Below are 7386 nucleotides of genomic sequence, written 5' to 3' on the forward strand. Positions count from 1 at the left end.
AAAAGATTAATATTTAATAGAAGTTCTCGGGCAATGAAGTTCCTATTTACAATGCCTCCCCACGGGACAGAGTTAGTTTTTTAACGTGGAGAAAAGGAACAAAAATTAAAATTGTCTCATTCGCGAAGGATTTCTCCTCCACTGACAGAGAACAAGAAATTGAAGTGCAGCATCTGAAGAACAGATGGTATTTATTTGCTCCCCCACCGAGCAAATTAGGCACAAGGCCGATTTTTAATGTGAGGAGTGAAGGGAGGGGGAAGGGAAAAAGGGGACCAGCTCCCGAGAGGTGGGAAATGGGAGCTGGTTAATGGTCAGGCATGTGGGGTTGCCCCCACATCCGGTCTTTGCTAGTCATAGCTAGTCATAGCCAGTCATAGCTTGCAGTATCTGCCGGAACAGATACTACACTTTGATCCGGATCCGAAGGCCAAGCAATGAAGTTATCGACATACTTTTCTTTCTTGGGAGAGAGAGAGACCTATATCTGTTTTTGTTTTCATTTAAAACACTTTTTATTTACTTCAGACACAATTTAATTCAACTTAAAAATACTATTTATTATTTATTACTCTTTTCTTTCTTTTTTGAGGTAGTTTTCTTCTTTTTTTACAAAGTAGTCACCACTTATCAAGGCCCGGAAGCCACTCAGGGATAAAGGTTATTGCATGTATAGTACGTTAGTGTGGGGATTTAATAAAAATGTCTACTTAAGCGGGCGGTTCATCAGAAATTTGTTTACGTTGGACTTGAAGACATCCAGGTTGTAGTCAGGTGGGAAGCAGGCAGACGGAACAGAGTTCCACATGCGTGCAGTTCAAAGAAAGAAGCTTTGTTGATGAAATCTACGTTTTGATTTAGGCACAGATAAAGAGTGGGGAAATTTTTGGACAGTGGTTTCAACTAGACGGGTGTTTTTCGTAAAAGATTTGCGAGGAGGGACTAGAGATTGGAGCTCAGACGAGCACCTTCCATGGAAATAACGAACTAAAAGGCGATCTTATCCATGAAATTATTTATTAGGATCTGATAATCGTTGTCATGCTCCCCACGCGCAAATACTAAGAATCAACCTTGTAATTTTGGATTTGCTGTGTCGGTCGAAAAAAATGTAAATATTGGGTATTTATGTATTTTTGTTACCGTGCTGAAATAATGTTATTAATTTGAAAGCCATTCTGAACATGTTCGCAGAGAGTGTTTTTAATCCGTGTTTGTAAGAAATTCGTGTTGATCTTTAAGTTTTTGTTATAGGGTGTGCGTCGATCAAAGAAAAAGCTGTAAAAATGAAAGAAAGGGGAATGTCATCTACTCCATAATCCAGACCCGAAAATTTCTATTACATATTAGTCTTTTTATGGCGCAAATAGGTAACAAATACGTATGGAAGCCCAATTTTTTTTTTTTTTTTTTTAATAATTTCGCAACTGTATTTTCTATAAAATAATTTTGTGCTTAATCACCTTGAATTAACCCAACGGGATTTTTTATTCTAATAGGAAAAATAATAAAGTTATATTGATTAATATTATAAAAACTATCTATTCGCATACAATGATAATGTGTTGTTTTTTTATGTAAACACAAAAAGTTCACAAATAACGTAGGTAATCGAGAATGATTTTTTTATTCGAAAAACTACTTATTTGTGGACAATGTAAATGTTACGTACTGAGTTTTATTTTTATAGAAGGTACCAAATATGAGCGTATGTTCCGTTGTTCTTATTTAGTGTTCTTGTTTAGATGGCGACTTATATATTTGTTGTTGTTCCTGTTTGTAAGAGTCTTAGAGTGATAGAGACAGTCTTAGGAGTGTTCTTATTGTTGAGTGTTCATGTCTTAATATGTTCATGTTTGTGGAGATAACATATTGGAGACATAAACAGGGTATATATAAAGAGAGAGGCAGTTCTGTATATATATATAATAGACAGTGTACATGTTACTAGAAGAGCACCAAGCCTGTAATTCAACTAGAAGAGATTTTTTAATATCTTGATAGATAGACCGAGAGTGCTTTTTACATTTACGTTTGACAGTTGTACATTTTTATAAACACAAAGTTCATATTAATACAATTTCACTTTACCTTTGTTTTGGTAGAATGACACAACACAAGACGGCAGTTATAAAAACACATGATGATACGTTTATTTCTTCTATGACCGGTCGGACATGATTCTGTATTTCAGGGATTCAAAGTTGTTACATGGTTATCTCTAAACCCTCTAGCTTCCAGAGGGTGCCTTGACTCTAACGGAGAATCGGTCTGATCTCCTCTGCTTCTCTGATCTGACTTCCTTCTCTGGCTTCTTCTTACTGACTGATTCTGATTCTCACTTATCTAACTAAATTCATAACTCATGACGTCATTGCATGACCGAGCACGTATATATGAGACCCATGCATGAATCCTTCTCTAATCTAATTTTACGTAACTCACTTTACAATCACATTTTCCATTCTCTTTGTTTCATAAAGGAATGTAACCTATTTATTAATTCTGTAACCCAAATTTCTATTATGTTTTCTTTCTAAGAATGTAAATAGTTTCCATCCAAATTGTATTTATTAAATATTTTAACAGAATCAACAATTTAACTGGACATTCTGTATTTATTGTAACTTATGATTGGAATTCTCAATTCCAAGTCTTGCTTCGCAAGTTCGAATCCTTGACTATCCTATTTCATATTTACTCACAAGAACAGGCTTCTGTTCTTGTAACATAAATGCGATCTTGGTTCTCGTGACTTTTCTGCCTCCGAATTTTTCGTCTGGTAAAATTTTGATTGCGTGATTACAGTGTAGCGACAATAAAAGAAACCATTTAATTAAGTGCCGCCTTTTATAGATTTAGCTGAATACGATATTAAAAAACAATTTTTTCGTACTTATGTACTCATGCACTTATGTTACCGGGCTGACGGGTGTTATGTAACTATCCTGTACTTTCACTTAACAATTTAATAAACAAAAAAGATACCGTAAACCTTGAGTTTATATAAGAATTTTATTATATATACTTTTGGATGGGGATTGACTTAGCGTGCGTGCAGTTATGTCACCGAACTGGCGGGTGTATTGTAACTACTTTGTACTTTTACCTAACAATTTAAAAAAATGTCAAACTTGAATTTAACTTGAAAATACTATTTTAAAAGATAAAACGGTAAGTTCATAATCACCACTTTATTTTACATATTTCATTTCCAAAGGACCATTTGAATAAATTCACAATGATTTAAATTTAAAGTATGGTGTAATGATTTCTAAAAAAAAAAAATAAGTACTAAAAAATAATGAACTTTTAGTCATGGTAACAGTTATTTATTTCTAAAAAATAAATACAATAATTACACAACACTTTCAGTTTCAATCACTGTGAATTTATTCAAACAGTTCTTAGGAAATTAAATATGTAAAATAAAGTGGTGCTTATGCACTTATGTTACCGTGCTATTTTTGTAAATAGTATTTTCGAGTTAAATTCAAGTTTTACAATATCTTTGTTTTTTTTATTAAATTATTAGGAGTGTCTAAAGTAAATAAAAAGTGTGTTTGAATGAAAACAAAAACAGATATAGGTCCCTCCCTCCCTCTCTTTCTCTCTCTTTCTCTCTCTCTCTCTCTTTCTCTCTCTGTCGTTACCGTGCTCGAAAACGCGTTAAGTGATTCACAATTAAATCAACGATAAATGTAACTTACGTGTTAGGAAAAAGATAATTTTTAGTGTTATTGTATCTTTTTTTAGAAATAATTATACAACACTTTAAATTTACATTATTGTGAATTTCGTACTTGCGCATAATTTGAACCAGACGTAACGCAGTCCGATCGGCTTTGCTCGGAATATGACGTCATGCGCTCAGGTTTGATGGTAATGTGACCTAAAGCGTCGATTAGCCAATCAATGCACTGCAAAGTAGCAGACGAACTTTTCGAAACAAAAATTGGAAGAAATATAAATCATTAAATTCATTAAGCAGCACACACCTGTAGCAGCCTTTTTCTGAAAACTGTAAACAAAAAAATGAAAATCTCCAGTTTGGGAAAATATTTGATGACGCCGGAACAAGCGGTGTCATATTGTCAAGAAAAAAATAATTGTTGAAAAAACATTTATGTGGCGAGAAGTGTATCATCGCCCAAAAAAACTTATATTGCAAAAAAACAAATTAAAGTAAAAAAAATTATATTACAAAAAACAAAACAAATTACAGTAAAAACTTATATTATAAAAAACAAATTAAAGTTAAAAAATTATATTACAAAAAAAACAAAAAAAATTACAGCAAAAAACTTATATTATAAAAAACAAATTAAAGTTAAAAAATTATATTACAAAAAAAACAAAACAAATTACAGTAAAAAACTTATATTACAAAAACAAAACAAATTTCAGTAAAAAAACTTATATTACAAAAAAATTACAGAGAAAAACATATATTACAAAAAAACAAAACAAATTAGAGTAAAAAACTTATTTTACAAAAAAAAAAACAAATTGCAGTAAAAAAAACTTATATTAAAAAAATAAAACAAAGAACTTGTTACTGTGGGTCGTTTTTTATGGTTATTTTTTGTTTTGTTTATTTCTTCTGTTAAAATTTTCATGTATCCTTCATTTTTTAGCAGCGTTTGTTACGCTTTCATAATCGACGGAGCTCGGGGTAAACGTCGTGTTCCAAGCAACGCCGATCGGACATTAAGTTACGTCTGGTTCAAATTATGCACAAGTACCGTGAATTTATTCAAACGATCCTTAGGAAATGAAATATGTAAACTAAAGTGGTGCATACTGCGTTATTTTTGTAAATGGAGAACACACAAGAACGTAAAAAATAGAATAAATGGACGCGGTGTAGAATGAGGTCATCAGAGGACTTGTGTAAGAGCGGATGAAAATATAGTTACTTTCTCTATAGATTACGACGATGATGAACATGGCGCTCATCGGAATGAAAGTAATGTTTTAATATTACGTATTAATGTGTATGTAATTGCGTTCTATAGTTAATAATAATAACGTAATGAGTTTTTATGTGCCATCTGTTGTTGTTAACCTACGGTAGTTTAATCCAGAGCGGAAAAATGCGCCTCCTATATATATATATATATATATATATATATATATATATATATATATATATATATATATATATATATATATATATATATATATATATATATATATATATATATACTCCATTTACTCACATAAAAATAATATACGAAAGTATAAATTTTTGGGGTTGTATACCAAATTATAGTTCTTTTTAATTTTGTATACAACCCCATGCAATCAAATGTTAAAAACAAAACTTGGCAAGAAATTTCTCGATCTAATTGAAAAACACTTCCCCGCAACCGACCCCTTACACAAAATTTTCAATAAAAATACCTTATAGTTATCCTACAGCTGCTGCGAAAATTTAGAGATGATAGTTGGAGCACATAATAACAAAATATTTTAAAAAATCAATGTAAACAACAACAAAATAAACAATAAAAAAGTGGACACCATGACAAAAATAAAACTAACACTAGCAAAAATAATAATAATAATAATAATAATAATAATAATGAAAATAATAATAATAATAATAATAATAATAATAATAATAATAATAATAATAATAATAATAATAATAATAATAAACCAACGCAGGACAACAACCACAACCACCATATTAGAAATAAAAATAAAAATACGAATAATGAACAAGATAAACGCAACTGTAGACACCGCACATTTTGCCCACTTCAAAATAAATGTCTAACCAAAAGCGTAGTTTACCAGGCCACAATATTTGCGAAAGAAAACACGAATAACAAGAAATATTACGTAGGTATGACTTCCTTAGATTTCAAAACTCGATACTATGACCACAAAAGTATATTCAACAATAAAAAACACCGTATAAAAACAATACTAGCAAATAAATACTGGGAACTCAAGGAAAGCGGACATTCGCTGGTAGTCGAATGGAAAATAATAAGACAAGCTACCACATGTAGAGACCTAGACGACCTATGTAGATTATGCCTTCATGAAAAATGTGCTATCCTGTACTTTAAAGAACCCAACATCTATTAAACTGTAGAAGAGAAATAGCAAACAACTGTGTTCACATGATAAAATTTACTCTAAAATAGCGATACAAAATAATTTTAAAACTAGCAAAAACAATAGAAAATAAACAAATAAATAAATTAAATAAACATGAATATACATAAACTATCACACATATATGTATGTATGTATGTATGTATGTAAACTAAAAAAAAACCTAACCTAGATTCCATGAACAAAGCTTCTTTCTTAGAACTGCACGCCTGTGGAACTCTGTTCCGCTTGCTGTTTCCCTCCCGACTTCAACCGGGATATCTTCAAGTCCAACACAAACAAATTCCTGATGAACTGCCCCCTTAAGTAATGACACCTTATCAAATCTCCAATACTATTACTACACTATCCCATTGATTACTGTACACAATAACCCTTATCCCCGAGTTGCCCTTGGGCCTTGATAAGTGGTGGCCTTCATGTAAAAGAAAATTTTTAACAGGTCAAGAAACTAGATATCCAGGCTAAATAGAGCGCACACAAAGGAACGGGTCAACCAGAGGTCAAATAAGCCTTTGTCCGGTAAGTGCATGTTCATTGGCTGATAGGAAGAGCGCGGTGGATATTAGAAAGCTGATTGGCTAACTAAAATCTCAATAGAAGATGCGTATATAAAAACGACAGACAACCACAAAATTCGCACATAAGCCTGAAGAGTCCTAGAGTAGATGAAACGCGAAATATTCAGTGTAGCTTAATCGACATATATATTTTATAACTTACCATATATATATATATATATATATATATATATATATATATATATATATTAAATAATATTATAATTAAATAAAATTATAATTAAATTAAAATTATTAAATTAAAATTAAATATAAATATAAATGTATAAATAAATGAATTAAAATGAAGATAAATGTAAGTAACCAATTAATTTACAATTCAAGAAATAAAGTATAACTTCATAACTATCGATGGAAATAATTTTAATAATAACATTTTATATTGGACGGATTAGTGTATTAATTTCTAATATAAATCGATTTAATTTTTTAATAACATTAAGTGAAAGACATTAGTACTATATTAAAATTATTATTAGTTGAATATGGATGACTATGGGTTATAGTATGAATGGTAAAAAATAAATATAAGAAAAGTTAATATATCGTTAGATTTGATTCAACTTTAAATTAAATTAAGTTTAACTATTTACAATTACGATAAACAAAGGAGTCTTCAGCAAATTTTTAAACTTAGCCTAACGTAATTATAGGTTTTGAATTGAGTGATTTT

The sequence above is a fragment of the Euprymna scolopes genome, chromosome 12, assembly GCF_053919585.1.
Source record: "Euprymna scolopes isolate OS-2025 chromosome 12, ASM5391958v1, whole genome shotgun sequence".
Taxonomy (NCBI): Eukaryota; Metazoa; Mollusca; class Cephalopoda; order Sepiida; family Sepiolidae; genus Euprymna; species Euprymna scolopes.